Source organism: Aotus nancymaae, unplaced genomic scaffold (assembly GCF_030222135.1).
Source record: "Aotus nancymaae isolate 86718 unplaced genomic scaffold, 86718_ANA_hifiasm-v0.15.2.pri h1tg000051l, whole genome shotgun sequence".
NCBI classification, from domain to species: Eukaryota; Metazoa; Chordata; class Mammalia; order Primates; family Aotidae; genus Aotus; species Aotus nancymaae.
In genome coordinates, this window is record NW_026988465.1 from 23,446,954 (window position 1) to 23,471,200 (window position 24,247).

Genomic DNA, 24,247 nt, shown 5'->3' on the forward strand with positions numbered 1-24,247 from the left:
CTGTGTGCTGCGGGGCTGCTCTATCCCCGAGGGGCTTCCCGGAAGAGAGCAGAACCGCACAGCCTCAGGAGCTGCCTGCGACTGTGGGATTTCTCCGCGTGGCTTAGTCTCCGTGTGTGTGTGTGTGTGTGTGTGTGCATGTGTGTGTGTCTGCTCGTATGTCTCCGTGTGTGTTCACGTGTGTGTACCTGTGCTTGTGCTGCTTGTGGCCGGGGCTCGCGTCACAATGACTGCCGCCGTGGCCTTGGGAACCGTCTCAGCGGCTTGGCAAAGCAGGGGCCCTCAGCGGTAGGGCCTTCTCTATCAGCAGTGCTGAGAAGCAGGGGTCCCTGGACTTGGAGACCACGGCAGGGCCCCTTGGTGGGTGGCCCATGTCGAAGGGGGGCAGTGAGCTCACGGAGCAGGGGAAAGTTCTGCTGACACCCTCCTCGGGGGTGTCAGGCCCAAGTTTCTGGTGTCCACCCACCCCCGCCACACCTCATCAGCCTGCATCTCCAGCCCGATGGGACCCGACCACGGCCCACGCCTTCTAAGCCATCCGGGATGCCATGGCGAGGGCAGTCCCTAGTGCCCACCTGACGATCTGAAGCGCCCTCCTCCTCCAGCCGATGCGATCAGGAAAGCCGGCTCCAAGAGGTACGGAGGTCAGAAGTGCCGGGCTCCTGCGCTGCTTGTGGCAGGCGGCCTCCTTCCCCGGGACGGCCCCGGGCACCGCCTCCAGCCTTGTCCTGTGCGGCTGCGGCGGGAGAGCGCTGACACTGCGGCCGGCCGGGCGGCCGGGCACGCCAATGCGCATGCGCAAGCGGGGCCTCAGAAGCGCGAGCGCTGAGCAGGGGCTCGCGTCACAGTGAGGGCCGCCGTGTCCTGGGCAACCGTCTCAGCGGTTTGCCAAGGCAGGGGCCCGCTGCGGCAGTACCTGGGCTTTGGGCGACGCCCCCCACCCCACCGCGATCGTCGCCACGGTCCCGCGATTTCCGGAGTCCGGCTTGGCGGAACCAGGCTGAGAAAACGTCCAGGGGATCTTCAGGGATGCCGAGGGCGATGGATCCCCAAGGATCCCCTAGATGTTTCAGGCCTGCCCAGACTCTGTTGGGGTGCGTCTCCTTGAAGGCTGTCCATGCTGGAAATTCCAGGTAAGGTCAGCCTGTGTGCTGCGGGGCTGCTCTATCCCCGAGGGGCTTCCCGGAAGAGAGCAGAACCGCACAGCCTCAGGAGCTGCCGGCGACTGTGGGATTTCTCCGCGTGGCTTAGTCTCCGTGTGTGTGTGTGTGTGTGCATGTGTGTGTGTCTGCTCGTATGTCTCCGTGTGTGTTCACCTGTGTGTACCTGTGCTTGTGCTGCTTGTGGCCGGGGCTCGCGTCACAATGACTGCCGCCGTGGCCTTGGGAACCGTCTCAGCGGCTTGGCAAAGCAGGGGCCCTCAGCGGTAGGGCGTTCTCTATCAGCAGTGCTGAGAAGCAGGGGTCCCTGGACTTGGAGACCACGGCAGGGCCCCTTGGTGGGTGGCCCATGTCGAAGGGGGGCAGTGAGCTCACGGAGCAGGGGAAAGTTCTGCTGACACCCTCCTCGGGGGTGTCAGGCCCAAGTTTCTGGTGTCCACCCACCCCCGCCACACCTCATCAGCCTGCATCTGCAGCCCGATGGGACCCGACCACGGCCCACGCCTTCTAAGCCATCCGGGATGCCATGGCGAGGGCAGTCCCTAGTGCCCACCTGACGATCTGAAGCGCCCTCCTCCTCCAGCCGATGCGATCAGGAAAGCCGGCTCCAAGAGGTACGGAGGTCAGAAGTGCCGGGCTCCTGCGCTGCTTGTGGCAGGCGGCCTCCTTCCCCGGGACGGCCCCGGGCACCGCCTCCAGCCTTGTCCTGTGCGGCTGAGGCGGGAGAGCGCTGACACTGCGGCCGGCCCGGCGGCCGGGCACGCCAATGCGCATGCGCAAGCGGGGCCTCAGAAGCGCGAGCGCTGAGCAGGGGCTCGCGTCACAGTGACGGCCGCCGTGTCCTGGGCAACCGTCTCAGCGGTTTGCCAAGGCAGGGGCCCGCTGCGGCTGTACCTGGGCTTTGGGCGACGCCCCCCACCCCACCGCGATCGTCGCCACGGTCCCGCGATTTCCGGAGTCCGGCTTGGCGGAACCAGGCTGAGAAAACGTCCAGGGGATCTTCAGGGATGCCCAGGGCGATGGATCCCCAAGGATCCCCTAGATGTTTCAGGCCTGCCCAGACTCTGTTGGGGTGCGTCTCCTTGAAGGCTGTCCATGCTGGAAATTCCAGGTAAGGTCAGCCTGTGTGCTGCGGGGCTGCTCTATCCCCGAGGGGCTTCCCGGAAGAGAGCAGAACCGCACAGCCTCAGGAGCTGCCGGCGACTGTGGGATTTCTCCGCGTGGCTTAGTCTCCGTGTGTGTGTGCGTGTGTGTGTGTCTGCTTGTACGTCTCCATGTGTGTTCACGTGTGTGTGCCTGTGCTTGCGCTGTATGCTTGACAAGGGGCGTGGCCAGTGCTCTCCAGCGCGGTTTCTCTGAATTCCGCCTAGGTTCCCTTGTGCGTCCTTGGCCCAGCTTAGGGGCTGAGAGGCCCCGCGTTTTTTGTGTTGCTCCTGGTTTCTAAAGCCTCAGTGTAGTGGGGGTCGGGCTCCCACCCGAAAGACTGCAAATCAGCTGCCCATCCCGAAGGGGTCCCTCTCCAGATGGAAGGTGAGTACAGCACCCCCAAAACCAAACTCTTCCAAGGGCCCTTGGTCCTGCAGCACATCTAGGGCTGGCCCCGTGCTCATGACCCCTTGAGGGACTACCCTGGTGTCCTTCAACGGATGTGTATTTGGCCTACTGTGGATTCTTGTCAAAAGACACATTGAGTGAGCCTGTGATTCTGCACTTCTAGTAGGCACTCGGGGATGCCATTGATTCTGGGTCATGATTGGGATTTCCAGGAGCAAAGTCTCTGCAGTGTTCTACGGAAGTAAGTGTTGTAGAGGTAGGGTCTGCATGTCAAGAGTATCGTCTGGATATAGTGTTCGTTTTTCTCCCTAACCACTTTCATAATTCAATCACACTGATCGGCAATATAGATGGAAACAGTGCGATCCTATGTTGACTTTTTTTTGAATGGCTCATTTAGTTGACTCTTGTTTATCTCGGGACAGATTAAATTGTATGCAGTTAGCCACGTGATGCAATCACAGAGGGCTTGGTATGATGAAGAACTGAAATCACAGCAATTTTAAGAAAACGTTAGCATGTACATAGCATCACGCCCTTCTGTTTAGGAATATTTTGTACCTACTCTGGCTTGGGAATGCTCCTTGATCTCAGCTGTCCAAGCAATTTTTGGGAGCAGGGCCTGCTGTCTCTTCCGGCCTCTAAGGAACAGGGGTCTGCACATGGGAATGGCAACATCTACCTAGAGTCTGTGTTGTGATTGCTGGTGGTTTCTAACGCTTTGGCTGCAAACACTCAGGTACTTACAGTTCTTGTAAAATATCTGTATGTATTCTTTGAAATGCTAATTGTATTCTGTCCTATAGGATGCAAATGGCACCTGAATTAGCTTAAAATGAACTTTTCTGTGGCATTTTAATTGGTTTTACCTTAACTAGGACTTAGGAGCTGTGAGACCTTTTCCTTCTGCTCTTCTTTTGGTGCTGAAAAACTCTTTCTTTCAATGAACACCAATGCACCTGCATACACATGTGGGCAAACAATGTGTGTAGTATGTTCCCAGGATTAGCCTTTCAGCTAAAAGGCCATATGTGGTAAGTTATGAAAATATGCAGGCTGTGAGTAGATCCTAATGATGGGCAGTTGTGAAAGGATGTATATGGTATATTTAATTTGCTACTTTCTTTCTCCGACGGCACCAACGGTCACATCATTCTGTGGTCCAATACAGTATTAATGAAAAGTAGATAAGTTTTCAAACACCTAACTAAAGTAATCGAGGTTAACAGAGGAGATTGATTTTTATTATTGATTAAACAGCTATTGTTTGGATTTCTTTCTTTCTTTCTTTTTCTTCTCCCAGAGAACCAGAGGCGGAAAACAGAGCTTCATTCCTGAGGGAGAAAAATATGAGGTTGGAATGAGTGAAACTGTTCCACAGCCTTACCTTTGAGAAGTTTTCTTTCTTAAAATTGTTCCCTCATATCCTTCTGACGTTTACTGTTGTTTTCTTTTCTGAGCCCTTGTATGGCAGGAAAGAGTTCCTAGAGAGAGATGACAAAGACGGTGTGTGTTGCAAAACCAGGCGAAAGCTGAAGATTGAAGATCTGAATGTGCCACATGCAAGGGAACTGGAGACAATGCAAATCTTGTCAAGTAAGTTGGTTGCCCAAAGTTGGTCTTGACCGGATGAAGGTTCCAAGTTGATGATTTGCCCATCACAGGAAACATTTGAAAGCTAATGGCAGGGTAGGGCCTTTATGAAAGTATGATTTAATGGAAACGCTACTTCAGAAACAGGATTCAGCCACTGATGAACCTCCTACAGATGCTTACACTCTGGGTTTAGGTGTCAATAAGAGTAACAATCTGCATTTATCACAGAGCGAATGATTTGTCTCTTGACAAGGGAAGTTGACAAAGTTCTCTGTATACAGGCGATGAACGTGATTTGATCTAAACACTTTGTACCGAGAATATTGTGTTTTGTATGAAAACAATAAAGTGACTAGCTCTGTTAGCTTTTTGTGCTTGGATTTCTTGGGGGTACTCAGCGGCATGCCAGGACATCCGTCTCGGGATTGGAATCGCCCCGAACAGCTTCTGAGATGCTCTCTCCACCTGATCTGAACCTGTGGGAGGCCAGTTCCAGGTGTTACCACCTTTGCCTCACGCTGGGATCGCTGCTCTTTCCTTCTGAACTGTCAGGATCCTGCGCTTCTTGTGGCGGGGGATCGCGTCACGGTAACCCCCACCGTGGCCTGGGGCACCGTCTGAGCGGCTTGGCAACGCAGGGGCCCTCAGCGGTAGGGCCTGCTCTATCAGCAGTGCTGAGAAGCAGGGGTCCCTGGACTTGGAGACCACGGCAGGGCCCCTTGGTGGGTGGCCCATGTCGAAGGGGGGCAGTGAGCTCACGGAGCAGGGGAAAGTTCTGCTGACACCCTCCTCGAGGGTATCACGCCCATGTTTCTGGGGTCCACCGATCCCCGCCACACCTCATCAGCCTGCATCTCCAGCCCGATGGGACCCGACCACGGCCCACGCCTTCCAAGCCATCCGGGATGCCATGGCGAGGGCAGTCCCTAGTGCCCACCTGACGATCTGAAGCGCCCTCCTCCTCCAGCCGATGCGATCAGGAAAGCCGGCTCCAAGAGGTACGGAGGTCAGAAGTGCCGGGCTCCTGCGCTGCTTGTGGCAGGCGGCCTCCTTCCCCGGGACGGCCCCGGGCACCGCCTCCAGCCTTGTCCTGTGCGGCTGCGGCGGGAGAGCGCTGACACTGCGGCCGGCCGGGCACGCCAATGCGAATGCGCAAGCGGGGCCTCAGAAGCGCGAGCGCTGAGCAGGGGCTCGCGTCACAGTGACGGCCGCCGTGTCCTGGGCAACCGTCTCAGCGGTTTGCCAAGGCAGGGGCCCGCTGCGGCTGTACCTGGGCTTTGGGCGACGCCCCCCACCCCACCGCGATCGTCGCCACGGTCCCGCGATTTCCGGAGTCCGGCTTGGCGGAACCAGGCTGAGAAAACGTCCAGGGGATCTTCAGGGATGCCCAGGGCGATGGATCCCCAAGGATCCCCTAGATGTTTCAGGCCTGCCCAGACTCTGTTGGGGTGCGTCTCCTTGAAGGCTGTCCATGCTGGAAATTCCAGGTAAGGTCAGCCTGTGTGCTGCGGGGCTGCTCTATCCCCGAGGGGCTTCCCGGAAGAGAGCAGAACCGCACAGCCTCAGGAGCTGCCTGCGACTGTGGGATTTCTCCGCGTGGCTTAGTCTCCGTGTGTGTGTGTGTGTGTGTGTGTGTGTGCGTGTGTGTGTGTCTGCTCGTATGTCTCCGTGTGTGTTCACGTGTGTGTACCTGTGCTTGTGCTGCTTGTGGCCGGGGCTCGCGTCACAATGACTGCCGCCGTGGCCTTGGGAACCGTCTCAGCGGCTTGGCAAAGCAGGGGCCCTCAGCGGTAGGGCCTTCTCTATCAGCAGTGCTGAGAAGCAGGGGTCCCTGGACTTGGAGATCAAGGCAGGGCCCCTTGGTGGGTGGCCCATGTCGAAGGGGGGCAGTGAGCTCACGGAGCAGGGGAAAGTTCTGCTGACACCCTCCTCGGGGGTGTCAGGCCCAAGTTTCTGGTGTCCACCCACCCCCGCCACACCTCATCAGCCTGCATCTCCAGCCCGATGGGACCCGACCACGGCCCACGCCTTCTAAGCCATCCGGGATGCCATGGCGAGGGCAGTCCCTAGTGCCCACCTGACGATCTGAAGCGCCCTCCTCCTCCAGCCGATGCGATCAGGAAAGCCGGCTCCAAGAGGTACGGAGGTCAGAAGTGCCGGGCTCCTGCGCTGCTTGTGGCAGGCGGCCTCCTTCCCCGGGACGGCCCCGGGCACCGCCTCCAGCCTTGTCCTGTGCGGCTGCGGCGGGAGAGCGCTGACACTGCGGCCGGCCGGGCGGCCGGGCACGCCAATGCGCATGCGCAAGCGGGGCCTCAGAAGCGCGAGCGCTGAGCAGGGGCTCGCGTCACAGTGACGGCCGCCGTGTCCTGGGCAACCGTCTCAGCGGTTTGCCAAGGCAGGGGCCCGCTGCGGCAGTACCTGGGCTTTGGGCGACGCCCCCCACCCCACCGCGATCGTCGCCACGGTCCCGCGATTTCCGGAGTCCGGCTTGGCGGAACCAGGCTGAGAAAACGTCCAGGGGATCTTCAGGGATGCCCAGGGCGATGGATCCCCAAGGATCCCCTAGATGTTTCAGGCCTGCCCAGACTCTGTTGGGGTGCGTCTCCTTGAAGGCTGTCCATGCTGGAAATTCCAGGTAAGGTCAGCCTGTGTGCTGCGGGGCTGCTCTATCCCCGAGGGGCTTCCCGGAAGAGAGCAGAACCGCACAGCCTCAGGAGCTGCCTGCGACTGTGGGATTTCTCCGCGTGGCTTAGTCTCCGTGTGTGTGTGTGTGTGTGCATGTGTGTGTGTCTGCTCGTATGTCTCCGTGTGTGTTCACCTGTGTGTACCTGTGCTTGTGCTGCTTGTGGCCGGGGCTCGCGTCACAATGACTGCCGCCGTGGCCTTGGGAACCGTCTCAGCGGCTTGGCAAAGCAGGGGCCCTCAGCGGTAGGGCCTTCTCTATCAGCAGTGCTGAGAATCAGGGGTCCCTGGACTTGGAGACCACGGCAGGGCCCCTTGGTGGGTGGCCCATGTCGAAGGGGGGCAGTGAGCTCACGGAGCAGGGGAAAGTTCTGCTGACACCCTCCTCGGGGGTGTCAGGCCCAAGTTTCTGGTGTCCACCCACCCCCGCCACACCTCATCAGCCTGCATCTCCAGCCCGATGGGACCCGACCACGGCCCACGCCTTCTAAGCCATCCGGGATGCCATGGCGAGGGCAGTCCCTAGTGCCCACCTGACGATCTGAAGCGCCCTCCTCCTCCAGCCGATGCGATCAGGAAAGCCGGCTCCAAGAGGTACGGAGGTCAGAAGTGCCGGGCTCCTGCGCTGCTTGTGGCAGGCGGCCTCCTTCCCCGGGACGGCCCCGGGCACCGCCTCCAGCCTTGTCCTGTGCGGCTGCGGCGGGAGAGCGCTGACACTGCGGCCGGCCCGGCGGCCGGGCACGCCAATGCGCATGCGCAAGCGGGGCCTCAGAAGCGCGAGCGCTGAGCAGGGGCTCGCGTCACAGTGACGGCCGCCGTGTCCTGGGCAACCGTCTCAGCGGTTTGCCAAGGCAGGGGCCCGCTTCGGCTGTACCTGGGCTTTGGGCGACGCCCCCCACCCCACCGCGATCGTCGCCACGGTCCCGCGATTTCCGGAGTCCGGCTTGGCGGAACCAGGCTGAGAAAACGTCCAGGGGATCTTCAGGGATGCCCAGGGCGATGGATCCCCAAGGATCCCCTAGATGTTTCAGGCCTGCCCAGACTCTGTTGGGGTGCGTCTCCTTGAAGGCTGTCCATGCTGGAAATTCCAGGTAAGGTCAGCCTGTGTGCTGCGGGGCTGCTCTATCCCCGAGGGGCTTCCCGGAAGAGAGCAGAACCGCACAGCCTCAGGAGCTGCCTGCGACTGTGGGATTTCTCCGCGTGGCTTAGTCTCCGTGTGTGTGTGTGTGTGTGTGTGTGTGTGTGTGTTTCTGCTCGTATGTCTCCGTGTGTGTTCACGTGTGTGTACCTGTGCTTGTGCTGCTTGTGGCTGGGGCTCGCGTCACAATGACTGCCGCCGTGGCCTTGGGAACCGTCTCAGCGGCTTGGCAAAGCAGGGGCCCTCAGCGGTAGGGCCTTCTCTGTCAGCAGTGCTGAGAAGCAGGGGTCCCTGGACTTGCAGACCAAGGCAGGGCCCCTTGGTGGGTGGCCCATGTCGAAGGGGGGCAGTGAGCTCACGGAGCAGGGGAAAGTTCTGCTGACACCCTCCTCGGGGGTGTCAGGCCCAAGTTTCTGGTGTCCACCCACCCCCGCCACACCTCATCAGCCTGCATCTCCAGCCCGATGGGACCCGACCACGGCCCACGCCTTCTAAGCCATCCGGGATGCCATGGCGAGGGCAGTCCCTAGTGCCCACCTGACGATCTGAAGCGCCCTCCTCCTCCAGCCGATGCGATCAGGAAAGCCGGCTCCAAGAGGTACGGAGGTCAGAAGTGCCGGGCTCCTGCGCTGCTTGTGGCAGGCGGCCTCCTTCCCCGGGACGGCCCCGGGCACCGCCTCCAGCCTTGTCCTGTGCGGCTGCGGCGGGAGAGCGCTGACACTGCGGCCGGCCGGGCGGCCGGGCACGCCAATGCGCATGCGCAAGCGGGGCCTCAGAAGCGCGAGCGCTGAGCAGGGGCTCGCGTCACAGTGACGGCCGCCGTGTCCTGGGCAACCGTCTCAGCGGTTTGCCAAGGCAGGGGCCCGCTGCGGCTGTACCTGGGCTTTGGGCGACGCCCCCCACCCCACCGCGATCGTCGCCACGGTCCCGCGATTTCCGGAGTCCGGCTTGGCGGAACCAGGCTGAGAAAACGTCCAGGGGATCTTCAGGGATGCCCAGGGCGATGGATCCCCAAGGATCCCCTAGATGTTTCAGGCCTGCCCAGACTCTGTTGGGGTGCGTCTCCTTGAAGGCTGTCCATGCTGGAAATTCCAGGTAAGGTCAGCCTGTGTGCTGCGGGGCTGCTCTATCCCCGAGGGGCTTCCCGGAAGAGAGCAGAACCGCACAGCCTCAGGAGCTGCCGGCGACTGTGGGATTTCTCCGCGTGGCTTAGTCTCCGTGTGTGTGTGCGTGCGTGTGTGTCTGCTTGTACGTCTCCATGTGTGTTCACGTGTGTGTGCGTGTGCTTGCGCTGTATGCTTGACAAGGGGCGTGGCCAGTGCTCTCCAGCGCGGTTTCTCTGAATTCCGCCTAGGTTCCCTTGTGCGTCCTTGGCCCAGCTTAGGGGCTGAGAGGCCCCGCGTTTTTTGTGTTGCTCCTGGTTTCTAAAGCCTCAGTGTAGTGGGGGTCGGGCTCCCACCCGAAAGACTGCAAATCAGCTGCCCATCCCGAAGGGGTCCCTCTCCAGATGGAAGGTGAGTACAGCACCCCCAAAACCAAACTCTTCCAAGGGCCCTTGGTCCTGCAGCACATCTAGGGCTGGCCCCGTGCTCATGACCCCTTGAGGGACTACCCTGGTGTCCTTCAACGGATGTGTATTTGGCCTACTGTGGATTCTTGTCAAAAGACACATTGAGTGAGCCTGTGATTCTGCACTTCTAGTAGGCACTCGGGGATGCCATTGATTCTGGGTCATGATTGGGATTTCCAGGAGCAAAGTCTCTGCAGTGTTCTACGGAAGTAAGTGTTGTAGAGGTAGGGTCTGCATGTCAAGAGTATCGTCTGGATATAGTGTTCGTTTTTCTCCCTAACCACTTTCATAATTCAATCACACTGATCGGCAATATAGATGGAAACAGTGCGATCCTATGTTGACTTTTTTTTGAATGGCTCATTTAGTTGACTCTTGTTTATCTCGGGACAGATTAAATTGTATGCAGTTAGCCACGTGATGCAATCACAGAGGGCTTGGTATGATGAAGAACTGAAATCACAGCAATTTTAAGAAAACGTTAGCATGTACATAGCATCACGCCCTTCTGTTTAGGAATATTTTGTACCTACTCTGGCTTGGGAATGCTCCTTGATCTCAGCTGTCCAAGCAATTTTTGGGAGCAGGGCCTGCTGTCTCTTCCGGCCTCTAAGGAACAGGGGTCTGCACATGGGAATGGCAACATCTACCTAGAGTCTGTGTTGTGATTGCTGGTGGTTTCTAACGCTTTGGCTGCAAACACTCAGGTACTTACAGTTCTTGTAAAATATCTGTATGTATTCTTTGAAATGCTAATTGTATTCTGTCCTATAGGATGCAAATGGCACCTGAATTAGCTTAAAATGAACTTTTCTGTGGCATTTTAATTGGTTTTACCTTAACTAGGACTTAGGAGCTGTGAGACCTTTTCCTTCTGCTCTTCTTTTGGTGCTGAAAAACTCTTTCTTTCAATGAACACCAATGCACCTGCATACACATGTGGGCAAACAATGTGTGTAGTATGTTCCCAGGATTAGCCTTTCAGCTAAAAGGCCATATGTGGTAAGTTATGAAAATATGCAGGCTGTGAGTAGATCCTAATGATGGGCAGTTGTGAAAGGATGTATATGGTATATTTAATTTGCTACTTTCTTTCTCCGACGGCACCAACGGTCACATCATTCTGTGGTCCAATACAGTATTAATGAAAAGTAGATAAGTTTTCAAACACCTAACTAAAGTAATCGAGGTTAACAGAGGAGATTGATTTTTATTATTGATTAAACAGCTATTGTTTGGATTTCTTTCTTTCTTTCTTTTTCTTCTCCCAGAGAACCAGAGGCGGAAAACAGAGCTTCATTCCTGAGGGAGAAAAATATGAGGTTGGAATGAGTGAAACTGTTCCACAGCCTTACCTTTGAGAAGTTTTCTTTCTTAAAATTGTTCCCTCATATCCTTCTGACGTTTACTGTTGTTTTCTTTTCTGAGCCCTTGTATGGCAGGAAAGAGTTCCTAGAGAGAGATGACAAAGACGGTGTGTGTTGCAAAACCAGGCGAAAGCTGAAGATTGAAGATCTGAATGTGCCACATGCAAGGGAACTGGAGACAATGCAAATCTTGTCAAGTAAGTTGGTTGCCCAAAGTTGGTCTTGACCGGATGAAGGTTCCAAGTTGATGATTTGCCCATCACAGGAAACATTTGAAAGCTAATGGCAGGGTAGGGCCTTTATGAAAGTATGATTTAATGGAAACGCTACTTCAGAAACAGGATTCAGCCACTGATGAACCTCCTACAGATGCTTACACTCTGGGTTTAGGTGTCAATAAGAGTAACAATCTGCATTTATCACAGAGCGAATGATTTGTCTCTTGACAAGGGAAGTTGACAAAGTTCTCTGTATACAGGCGATGAACGTGATTTGATCTAAACACTTTGTACCGAGAATATTGTGTTTTGTATGAAAACAATAAAGTGACTAGCTCTGTTAGCTTTTTGTGCTTGGATTTCTTGGGGGTACTCAGCGGCATGCCAGGACATCCGTCTCGGGATTGGAATCGCCCCGAACAGCTTCTGAGATGCTCTCTCCACCTGATCTGAACCTGTGGGAGGCCAGTTCCAGGTGTTACCACCTTTGCCTCACGCTGGGATCGCTGCTCTTTCCTTCTGAACTGTCAGGATCCTGCGCTTCTTGTGGCCGGGGATCGCGTCACGGTAACCCCCACCGTGGCCTGGGGCACCGTCTGAGCGTCTTGGCAACGCAGGGGCCCTCAGCGGTAGGGCCTGCTCTATCAGCAGTGCTGAGAAGCAGGGGTCCCTGGACTTGGAGACCACGGCAGGGTCCCTTGGTGGGTGGCCCATGTCGAAGGGGGGCAGTGAGCTCACGGAGCAGGGGAAAGTTCTGCTGACACCCTCCTCGAGGGTATCACGCCCATGTTTCTGGGGTCCACCGATCCCCGCCACACCTCATCAGCCTGCATCTCCAGCCCGATGGGACCCGACCACGGCCCACGCCTTCCAAGCCATCCGGGATGCCATGGCGAGGGCAGTCCCTAGTGCCCACCTGACGATCTGAAGCGCCCTCCTCCTCCAGCCGATGCGATCAGGAAAGCCGGCTCCAAGAGGTACGGAGGTCAGAAGTGCCGGGCTCCTGCGCTGCTTGTGGCAGGCGGCCTCCTTCCCCGGGACGGCCCCGGGCACCGCCTCCAGCCTTGTCCTGTGCGGCTGCGGCGGGAGAGCGCTGACACTGCGGCCGGCCGGGCGGCCGGGCACGCCAATGCGCATGCGCAAGCGGGGCCTCAGAAGCGCGAGCGCTGAGCAGGGGCTCGCGTCACAGTGACGGCCGCCGTGTCCTGGGCAACCGTCTCAGCGGTTTGCCAAGGCAGGGGCACGCTGCGGCAGTACCTGGGCTTTGGGCGACGCCCCCCACCCCACCGCGATCGTCGCCACGGTCCCGCGATTTCCGGAGTCCGGCTTGGCGGAACCAGGCTGAGAAAACGTCCAGGGGATCTTCAGGGATGCCCAGGGCGATGGATCCCCAAGGATCCCCTAGATGTTTCAGGCCTGCCCAGACTCTGTTGGGGTGCGTCTCCTTGAAGGCTGTCCATGCTGGAAATTCCAGGTAAGGTCAGCCTGTGTGCTGCGGGGCTGCTCTATCCCCGAGGGGCTTCCCGGAAGAGAGCAGAACCGCACAGCCTCAGGAGCTGCCGGCGAATGTGGGATTTCTCCGCGTGGCTTAGTCTCCGTGTGTGTGTGTGTGTGTGTGTGTGCATGTGGGTGTGTCTGCTCGTATGTCTCCGTGTGTGTTCACCTGTGTGTACCTGTGCTTGTGCTGCTTGTGGCCGGGGATCGCGTCACAATGACTGCCGCCGTGGCCTTGGGAACCGTCTCAGCGGCTTGGCAAAGCAGGGGCCCTCAGCGGTAGGGCCTTCTCTGTCAGCAGTGCTGAGAAGCAGGGGTCCCTGGACTTGCAGACCAAGGCAGGGCCCCTTGGTGGGTGGCCCATGTCGAAGGGGGGCAGTGAGCTCACGGAGCAGGGGAAAGTTCTGCTGACACCCTCCTCGGGGGTGTCAGGCCCAAGTTTCTGGTGTCCACCCACCCCCGCCACACCTCATCAGCCTGCATCTCCAGCCCGATGGGACCCGACCACGGCCCACGCCTTCTAAGCCATCCGGGATGCCATGGCGAGGGCAGTCCCTAGTGCCCACCTGACGATCTGAAGCGCCCTCCTCCTCCAGCCGATGCGATCAGGAAAGCCGGCTCCAAGAGGTACGGAGGTCAGAAGTGCCGGGCTCCTGCGCTGCTTGTGGCAGGCGGCCTCCTTCCCCGGGACGGCCCCGGGCACCGCCTCCAGCCTTGTCCTGTGCGGCTGCGGCGGGAGAGCGCTGACACTGCGGCCGGCCGGGCGGCCGGGCACGCCAATGCGCATGCGCAAGCGGGGCCTCAGAAGCGCGAGCGCTGAGCAGGGGCTCGCGTCACAGTGACGGCCGCCGTGTCCTGGGCAACCGTCTCAGCGGTTTGCCAAGGCAGGGGCCCGCTGCGGCAGTACCTGGGCTTTGGGCGACGCCCCCCACCCCACCGCGATCGTCGCCACGGTCCCGCGATTTCCGGAGTCCGGCTTGGCGGAACCAGGCTGAGAAAACGTCCAGGGGATCTTCAGGGATGCCCAGGGCGATGGATCCCCAAGGATCCCCTAGATGTTTCAGGCCTGCCCAGACTCTGTTGGGGTGCGTCTCCTTGAAGGCTGTCCATGCTGGAAATTCCAGGTAAGGTCAGCCTGTGTGCTGCGGGGCTGCTCTATCCCCGAGGGGCTTCCCGGAAGAGAGCAGAACCGCACAGCCTCAGGAGCTGCCGGCGACTGTGGGATTTCTCCGCGTGACTTAGTCTCCGTGTGTGTGTGCGTGTGTGTGTGTCTGCTTGTACGTCTCCATGTGTGTTCACGTGTGTGTGCCTGTGCTTGCGCTGTATGCTTGACAAGGGGCGTGGCCAGTGCTCTCCAGCGCGGTTTCTCTGAATTCCGCCTAGGTTCCCTTGTGCGTCCTTGGCCCAGCTTAGGGGCTGAGAGGCCCCGCGTTTTTTGTGTTGCTCCTGGTTTCTAAAGCCTCAGTGTAGTGGGGGTCGGGCTCCCACCCGAAAGACTGCAAATCAGCTGCCCATCCCGAAGGGGTCCCTCTCCAGATGGAAGGTGAGTACAGCACCCCCAAAACCAAACTCTTCCAAGGGCCCTTGGTCCTGCAGCACATCTAGGGCTGGCCCCGTGCTCATGACCCCTTGAGGGACTACCCTGGTGTCCTTCAACGGATGTGTATTTGGCCTACTGTGGATTCTTGTCAAAAGACACATTGAGTGAGCCTGTGATTCTGCACTTCTAGTAGGCACTCGGGGATGCCATTGATTCTGGGTCATGATTGGGATTTCCAGGAGCAAAGTCTCTGCAGTGTTCTACGGAAGTAAGTGTTGTAGAGGTAGGGTCTGCATGTCAAGAGTATCGTCTGGATATAGTGTTCGTTTTTCTCCCTAACCACTTTCATAATTCAATCACACTGATCGGCAATATAGATGGAAACAGTGCGATCCTATGTTGACTTTTTTTTGAATGGCTCATTTAGTTGACTCTTGTTTATCTCGGGACAGATTAAATTGTATGCAGTTAGCCACGTGATGCAATCACAGAGGGCTTGGTATGATGAAGAACTGAAATCACAGCAATTTTAAGAAAACGTTAGCATGTACATAGCATCACGCCCTTCTGTTTAGGAATATTTTGTACCTACTCTGGCTTGGGAATGCTCCTTGATCTCAGCTGTCCAAGCAATTTTTGGGAGCAGGGCCTGCTGTCTCTTCCGGCCTCTAAGGAACAGGGGTCTGCACATGGGAATGGCAACATCTACCTAGAGTCTGTGTTGTGATTGCTGGTGGTTTCTAACGCTTTGGCTGCAAACACTCAGGTACTTACAGTTCTTGTAAAATATCTGTATGTATTCTTTGAAATGCTAATTGTATTCTGTCCTATAGGATGCAAATGGCACCTGAATTAGCTTAAAATGAACTTTTCTGTGGCATTTTAATTGGTTTTACCTTAACTAGGACTTAGGAGCTGTGAGACCTTTTCCTTCTGCTCTTCTTTTGGTGCTGAAAAACTCTTTCTTTCAATGAACACCAATGCACCTGCATACACATGTGGGCAAACAATGTGTGTAGTATGTTCCCAGGATTAGCCTTTCAGCTAAAAGGCCATATGTGGTAAGTTATGAAAATATGCAGGCTGTGAGTAGATCCTAATGATGGGCAGTTGTGAAAGGATGTATATGGTATATTTAATTTGCTACTTTCTTTCTCCGACGGCACCAACGGTCACATCATTCTGTGGTCCAATACAGTATTAATGAAAAGTAGATAAGTTTTCAAACACCTAACTAAAGTAATCGAGGTTAACAGAGGAGATTGATTTTTATTATTGATTAAACAGCTATTGTTTGGATTTCTTTCTTTCTTTCTTTTTCTTCTCCCAGAGAACCAGAGGCGGAAAACAGAGCTTCATTCCTGAGGGAGAAAAATATGAGGTTGGAATGAGTGAAACTGTTCCACAGCCTTACCTTTGAGAAGTTTTCTTTCTTAAAATTGTTCCCTCATATCCTTCTGACGTTTACTGTTGTTTTCTTTTCTGAGCCCTTGTATGGCAGGAAAGAGTTCCTAGAGAGAGATGACAAAGACGGTGTGTGTTGCAAAACCAGGCGAAAGCTGAAGATTGAAGATCTGAATGTGCCACATGCAAGGGAACTGGAGACAATGCAAATCTTGTCAAGTAAGTTGGTTGCCCAAAGTTGGTCTTGACCGGATGAAGGTTCCAAGTTGATGATTTGCCCATCACAGGAAACATTTGAAAGCTAATGGCAGGGTAGGGCCTTTATGAAAGTATGATTTAATGGAAACGCTACTTCAGAAACAGGATTCAGCCACTGATGAACCTCCTACAGATGCTTACACTCTGGGTTTAGGTGTCAATAAGAGTAACAATCTGCATTTATCACAGAGCGAATGATTTGTCTCTTGACAAGGGAAGTTGACAAAGTTCTCTGTATACAGGCGATGAACGTGATTTGATCTAAACACTTTGTACCGAGAATATTGTGTTTTGTATGAAAACAATAAAGTGACTAGCTCTGTTAGCTTTTTGTGCTTGGATTTCTTGGGGGTACTCAGCGGCATGCCAGGACATCCGTCTCGGGATTGGAATCGCCCCGAACAGCTTCTGAGATGCTCTCTCCACCTGATCTGAACCTGTGGGAGGCCAGTTCCAGGTGTTACCACCTTTGCCTCACGCTGGGATCGCTGCTCTTTCCTTCTGAACTGTCAGGATCCTGCGCTTCTTGTGGCGGGGGATCGCGTCACGGTAACCCCCACCGTGGCCTGGGGCACCGTCTGAGCGGCTTGGCAACGCAGGGGCCCTCAGCGGTAGGGCCTGCTCTATCAGCAGTGCTGAGAAGCAGGGGTCCCTGGACTTGGAGACCACGGCAGGGCCCCTTGGTGGGTGGCCCATGTCGAAGGGGGGCAGTGAGCTCACGGAGCAGGGGAAAGTTCTGCTGACACCCTCCTCGAGGGTATCACGCCCATGTTTCTGGGGTCCACCGATCCCCGCCACACCTCATCAGCCTGCATCTCCAGCCCGATGGGACCCGACCACGGCCCACGCCTTCCAAGCCATCCGGGATGCCATGGCGAGGGCAGTCCCTAGTGCCCACCTGACGATCTGAAGCGCCCTCCTCCTCCAGCCGATGCGATCAGGAAAGCCGGCTCCAAGAGGTACGGAGGTCAGAAGTGCCGGGCTCCTGCGCTGCTTGTGGCAGGCGGCCTCCTTCCCCGGGACGGCCCCGGGCACCGCCTCCAGCCTTGTCCTGTGCGGCTGCGGCGGGAGAGCGCTGACACTGCGGCCGGCCGGGCGGCCGGGCACGCCAATGCGCATGCGCAAGCGGGGCCTCAGAAGCGCGAGCGCTGAGCAGGGGCTCGCGTCACAGTGACGGCCGCCGTGTCCTGGGCAACCGTCTCAGCGGTTTGCCAAGGCAGGGGCCCGCTGCGGCAGTACCTGGGCTTTGGGCGACGCCCCCCACCCCACCGCGATCGTCGCCACGGTCCCGCGATTTCCGGAGTCCGGCTTGGCGGAACCAGGCTGAGAAAACGTCCAGGGGATCTTCAGGGATGCCCAGGGCGATGGATCCCCAAGGATCCCCTAGATGTTTCAGGCCTGCCCAGACTCTGTTGGGGTGCGTCTCCTTGAAGGCTGTCCATGCTGGAAATTCCAGGTAAGGTCAGCCTGTGTGCTGCGGGGCTGCTCTATCCCCGAGGGGCTTCCCGGAAGAGAGCAGAACCGCACAGCCTCAGGAGCTGCCTGCGACTGTGGGATTTCTCCGCGTGGCTTAGTCTCCGTGTGTGTGTGTGTGTGTGCATGTGTGTGTGTCTGCTCGTATGTCTCCGTGTGTGTTCACCTGTGTGTACCTGTGCTTGTGCTGCTTGTGGCCGGGGCTCGCGTCACAATGACTGCCGCCGTGGCCTTGGGAACCGTCTCAGCGGCTTGGCAAAGCAGGGGCCCTCAGCGGTAGGGCGTTCTCTATCAGCAGTGCTGAGAAGCAGGGGTCCCTGGACTTGCAGACCAAGGCAGGGCCCCTTGGTGGGTGGCCCATGTCGAAGGGGGGCAGTGAGCTCACGGAGCAGGGGAAAGTTCTGCTGACACCCTCCTCGGGGGTGTCAGGCCCAAGTTTCTGGTGTCCACCCACCCCCGCCACACCTCATCAGCCTGCATCTCCAGCCCGATGGGACCCGACCACGGCCCACGCCTTCTAAGCCATCCGGGATGCCATGGCGAGGGCAGTCCCTAGTGCCCACCTGACGATCTGAAGCGCCCTCCTCCTCCAGCCGATGCGATCAGGAAAGCCGGCTCCAAGAGGTACGGAGGTCAGAAGTGCCGGGCTCCTGCGCTGCTTGTGGCAGGCGGCCTCCTTCCCCGGGACAGCCCCGGGCACCGCCTCCAGCCTTGTCCTGTGCGGCTGCGGCGGGAGAGCGCTGACACTGCGGCCGGCCGGGCGGCCGGGCACGCCAATGCGCATGCGCAAGCGGGGCCTCAGAAGCGCGAGCGCTGAGCAGGGGCTCGCGTCACAGTGACGGCCGCCGTGTCCTGGGCAACCGTCTCAGCGGTTTGCCAAGGCAGGGGCCCGCTGCGGCAGTACCTGGGCTTTGGGCGACGCCCCCCACCCCACCGCGATCGTCGCCACGGTCCCGCGATTTCCGGAGTCCGGCTTGGCGGAACCAGGCTGAGAAAACGTCCAGGGGATCTTCAGGGATGCCCAGGGCGATGGATCCCCAAGGATCCCCTAGATGTTTCAGGCCTGCCCAGACTCTGTTGGGGTGCGTCTCCTTGAAGGCTGTCCATGCTGGAAATTCCAGGTAAGGTCAGCCTGTGTGCTGCGGGGCTGCTCTATCCCCGAGGGGCTTCCCGGAAGAGAGCAGAACCGCACAGCCTCAGGAGCTGCCGGCGACTGTGGGATTTCTCCGCGTGGCTTAGTCTCCGTGTGTGTGTGCGTGTGTGTGCATGTGTGTGTGTCTGCTTGTACGTCTCCATGTGTGTTCACGTGTGTGTGCGTGTGCTTGCGCTGTATGCTTGACAAGGGACGTGGCCAGTGCTCTCCAGCGCGGTTTCTCTGAATTCCGCCTAGGTTCCCTTGTGCGTCCTTGGCCCAGCTTAGGGGCTGAGAGGCCCCGCGTTTTTTGTGTTGCTCCTGGTTTCTAAAGCCTCAGTGTAGTGGGGGTCGGGCTCCTACCCGAAAGACTGCAAATCAGCTGCCCATCCCGAAGGGGTCCCTCTCCAGATGGAAGGTGAGTACAGCACCCCCAAAACCAAACTCTTCCAAGGGCCCTTGGTCCTGCAGCACATCTAGGGCTGGCCCCGTGCTCATGACCCCTTGAGGGACTACCCTGGTGTCCTTCAACGGATGTGTATTTGGCCTACTGTGGATTCTTGTCAAAAGACACATTGAGTGAGCCTGTGATTCTGCACTTCTAGTAGGCACTCGGGGATGCCATTGATTCTGGGTCATGATTGGGATTTCCAGGAGCAAAGTCTCTGCAGTGTTCTACGGAAGTAAGTGTTGTAGAGGTAGGGTCTGCATGTCAAGAGTATCGTCTGGATATAGTGTTCGTTTTTCTCCCTAACCACTTTCATAATTCAATCACACTGATCGGCAATATAGATGGAAACAGTGCGATCCTATGTTGACTTTTTTTTGAATGGCTCATTTAGTTGACTCTTGTTTATCTCGGGACAGATTAAATTGTATGCAGTTAGCCACGTGATGCAATCACAGAGGGCTTGGTATGATGAAGAACTGAAATCACAGCAATTTTAAGAAAACGTTAGCATGTACATAGCATCACGCCCTTCTGTTTAGGAATATTTTGTACCTACTCTGGCTTGGGAATGCTCCTTGATCTCAGCTGTCCAAGCAATTTTTGGGAGCAGGGCCTGCTGTCTCTTCCGGCCTCTAAGGAACAGGGGTCTGCACATGGGAATGGCAACATCTACCTAGAGTCTGTGTTGTGATTGCTGGTGGTTTCTAACGCTTTGGCTGCAAACACTCAGGTACTTACAGTTCTTGTAAAATATCTGTATGTATTCTTTGAAATGCTAATTGTATTCTGTCCTATAGGATGCAAATGGCACCTGAATTAGCTTAAAATGAACTTTTCTGTGGCATTTTAATTGGTTTTACCTTAACTAGGACTTAGGAGCTGTGAGACCTTTTCCTTCTGCTCTTCTTTTGGTGCTGAAAAACTCTTTCTTTCAATGAACACCAATGCACCTGCATACACATGTGGGCAAACAATGTGTGTAGTATGTTCCCAGGATTAGCCTTTCAGCTAAAAGGCCATATGTGGTAAGTTATGAAAATATGCAGGCTGTGAGTAGATCCTAATGATGGGCAGTTGTGAAAGGATGTATATGGTATATTTAATTTGCTACTTTCTTTCTCCGACGGCACCAACGGTCACATCATTCTGTGGTCCAATACAGTATTAATGAAAAGTAGATAAGTTTTCAAACACCTAACTAAAGTAATCGAGGTTAACAGAGGAGATTGATTTTTATTATTGATTAAACAGCTATTGTTTGGATTTCTTTCTTTCTTTCTTTTTCTTCTCCCAGAGAACCAGAGGCGGAAAACAGAGCTTCATTCCTGAGGGAGAAAAATATGAGGTTGGAATGAGTGAAACTGTTCCACAGCCTTACCTTTGAGAAGTTTTCTTTCTTAAAATTGTTCCCTCATATCCTTCTGACGTTTACTGTTGTTTTCTTTTCTGAGCCCTTGTATGGCAGGAAAGAGTTCCTAGAGAGAGATGACAAAGACGGTGTGTGTTGCAAAACCAGGCGAAAGCTGAAGATTGAAGATCTGAATGTGCCACATGCAAGGGAACTGGAGACAATGCAAATCTTGTCAAGTAAGTTGGTTGCCCAAAGTTGGTCTTGACCGGATGAAGGTTCCAAGTTGATGATTTGCCCATCACAGGAAACATTTGAAAGCTAATGGCAGGGTAGGGCCTTTATGAAAGTATGATTTAATGGAAACGCTACTTCAGAAACAGGATTCAGCCACTGATGAACCTCCTACAGATGCTTACACTCTGGGTTTAGGTGTCAATAAGAGTAACAATCTGCATTTATCACAGAGCGAATGATTTGTCTCTTGACAAGGGAAGTTGACAAAGTTCTCTGTATACAGGCGATGAACGTGATTTGATCTAAACACTTTGTACCGAGAATATTGTGTTTTGTATGAAAACAATAAAGTGACTAGCTCTGTTAGCTTTTTGTGCTTGGATTTCTTGGGGGTACTCAGCGGCATGCCAGGACATCCGTCTCGGGATTGGAATCGCCCCGAACAGCTTCTGAGATGCTCTCTCCACCTGATCTGAACCTGTGGGAGGCCAGTTCCAGGTGTTACCACCTTTGCCTCACGCTGGGATCGCTGCTCTTTCCTTCTGAACTGTCAGGATCCTGCGCTTCTTGTGGCGGGGGATCGCGTCACGGTAACCCCCACCGTGGCCTGGGGCACCGTCTGAGCGGCTTGGCAACGCAGGGGCCCTCAGCGGTAGGGCCTGCTCTATCAGCAGTGCTGAGAAGCAGGGGTCCCTGGACTTGGAGACCACGGCAGGGCCCCTTGGTGGGTGGCCCATGTCGAAGGGGGGCAGTGAGCTCACGGAGCAGGGGAAAGTTCTGCTGACACCCTCCTCGGGGGTGTCAGGCCCAAGTTTCTGGTGTCCACCCACCCCCGCCACACCTCATCAGCCTGCATCTCCAGCCCGATGGGACCCGACCACGGCCCACGCCTTCCAAGCCATCCGGGATGCCATGGCGAGGGCAGTCCCTAGTGCCCACCTGACGATCTGAAGCGCCCTCCTCCTCCAGCCGATGCGATCAGGAAGGCCGGCTCCAAGAGGTACGGAGGTCAGAAGTGCCGGGCTCCTGCGCTGCTTGTGGCAGGCGGCCTCCTTCCCCGGGACGGCCCCGGGCACCGCCTCCAGCCTTGTCCTGTGCGGCTGCGGCGGGAGAGCGCTGACACTGCGGCCGGCCGGGCGGCCGGGCACGCCAATGCGCATGCGCAAGCGGGGCCTCAGAAGCGCGAGCGCTGAGCAGGGGCTCGCGTCACAGTGACGGCCGCCGTGTCCTGGGCAACCGTCTCAGCGGTTTGCCAAGGCAGGGGCCCGCTGCGGCTGTACCTGGGCTTTGGGCGACGCCCCCCACCCCACCGCGATCGTCGCCACGGTCCCGCGATTTCCGGAGTCCGGCTTGGCGGAACCAGGCTGAGAAAACGTCCAGGGGATCTTCAGGGATGCCCAGGGCGATGGATCCCCAAGGATCCCCTAGATGTTTCAGGCCTGCCCAGACTCTGTTGGGGTGCGTCTCCTTGAAGGCTGTCCATGCTGGAAATTCCAGGTAAGGTCAGCCTGTGTGCTGCGGGGCTGCTCTATCCCCGAGGGGCTTCCCGGAAGAGAGCAGAACCGCACAGCCTCAGGAGCTGCCGGCGACTGTGGGATTTCTCCGCGTGGCTTAGTCTCCGTGTGTGTGTGCGTGTGTGTGCATGTGTGTGTGTCTGCTTGTACGTCTCCATGTGTGTTCACGTGTGTGTGCGTGTGCTTGCGCTGTATGCTTGACAAGGGACGTGGCCAGTGCTCTCCAGCGCGGTTTCTCTGAATTCCGCCTAGGTTCCCTTGTGCGTCCTTGGCCCAGCTTAGGGGCTGAGAGGCCCCGCGTTTTTTGTGTTGCTCCTGGTTTCTAAAGCCTCAGTGTAGTGGGGGTCGGGCTCCCACCCGAAAGACTGCAAATCAGCTGCCCATCCCGAAGGGGTCCCTCTCCAGATGGAAGGTGAGTACAGCACCCCCAAAACCAAACTCTTCCAAGGGCCCTTGGTCCTGCAGCACATCTAGGGCTGGCCCCGTGCTCATGACCCCTTGAGGGACTACCCTGGTGTCCTTCAACGGATGTGTATTTGGCCTACTGTGGATTCTTGTCAAAAGACACATTGAGTGAGCCTGTGATTCTGCACTTCTAGTAGGCACTCGGGGATGCCATTGATTCTGGGTCATGATTGGGATTTCCAGGAGCAAAGTCTCTGCAGTGTTCTACGGAAGTAAGTGTTGTAGAGGTAGGGTCTGCATGTCAAGAGTATCGTCTGGATATAGTGTTCGTTTTTCTCCCTAACCACTTTCATAATTCAATCACACTGATCGGCAATATAGATGGAAACAGTGCGATCCTATGTTGACTTTTTTTTGAATGGCTCATTTAGTTGACTCTTGTTTATCTCGGGACAGATTAAATTGTATGCAGTTAGCCACGTGATGCAATCACAGAGGGCTTGGTATGATGAAGAACTGAAATCACAGCAATTTTAAGAAAACGTTAGCATGTACATAGCATCACGCCCTTCTGTTTAGGAATATTTTGTACCTACTCTGGCTTGGGAATGCTCCTTGATCTCAGCTGTCCAAGCAATTTTTGGGAGCAGGGCCTGCTGTCTCTTCCGGCCTCTAAGGAACAGGGGTCTGCACATGGGAATGGCAACATCTACCTAGAGTCTGTGTTGTGATTGCTGGTGGTTTCTAACGCTTTGGCTGCAAACACTCAGGTACTTACAGTTCTTGTAAAATATCTGTATGTATTCTTTGAAATGCTAATTGTATTCTGTCCTATAGGATGCAAATGGCACCTGAATTAGCTTAAAATGAACTTTTCTGTGGCATTTTAATTGGTTTTACCTTAACTAGGACTTAGGAGCTGTGAGACCTTTTCCTTCTGCTCTTCTTTTGGTGCTGAAAAACTCTTTCTTTCAATGAACACCAATGCACCTGCATACACATGTGGGCAAACAATGTGTGTAGTATGTTCCCAGGATTAGCCTTTCAGCTAAAAGGCCATATGTGGTAAGTTATGAAAATATGCAGGCTGTGAGTAGATCCTAATGATGGGCAGTTGTGAAAGGATGTATATGGTATATTTAATTTGCTACTTTCTTTCTCCGACGGCACCAACGGTCACATCATTCTGTGGTCCAATACAGTATTAATGAAAAGTAGATAAGTTTTCAAACACCTAACTAAAGTAATCGAGGTTAACAGAGGAGATTGATTTTTATTATTGATTAAACAGCTATTGTTTGGATTTCTTTCTTTCTTTCTTTTTCTTCTCCCAGAGAACCAGAGGCGGAAAACAGAGCTTCATTCCTGAGGGAGAAAAATATGAGGTTGGAATGAGTGAAACTGTTCCACAGCCTTACCTTTGAGAAGTTTTCTTTCTTAAAATTGTTCCCTCATATCCTTCTGACGTTTACTGTTGTTTTCTTTTCTGAGCCCTTGTATGGCAGGAAAGAGTTCCTAGAGAGAGATGACAAAGACGGTGTGTGTTGCAAAACCAGGCGAAAGCTGAAGATTGAAGATCTGAATGTGCCACATGCAAGGGAACTGGAGACAATGCAAATCTTGTCAAGTAAGTTGGTTGCCCAAAGTTGGTCTTGACCGGATGAAGGTTCCAAGTTGATGATTTGCCCATCACAGGAAACATTTGA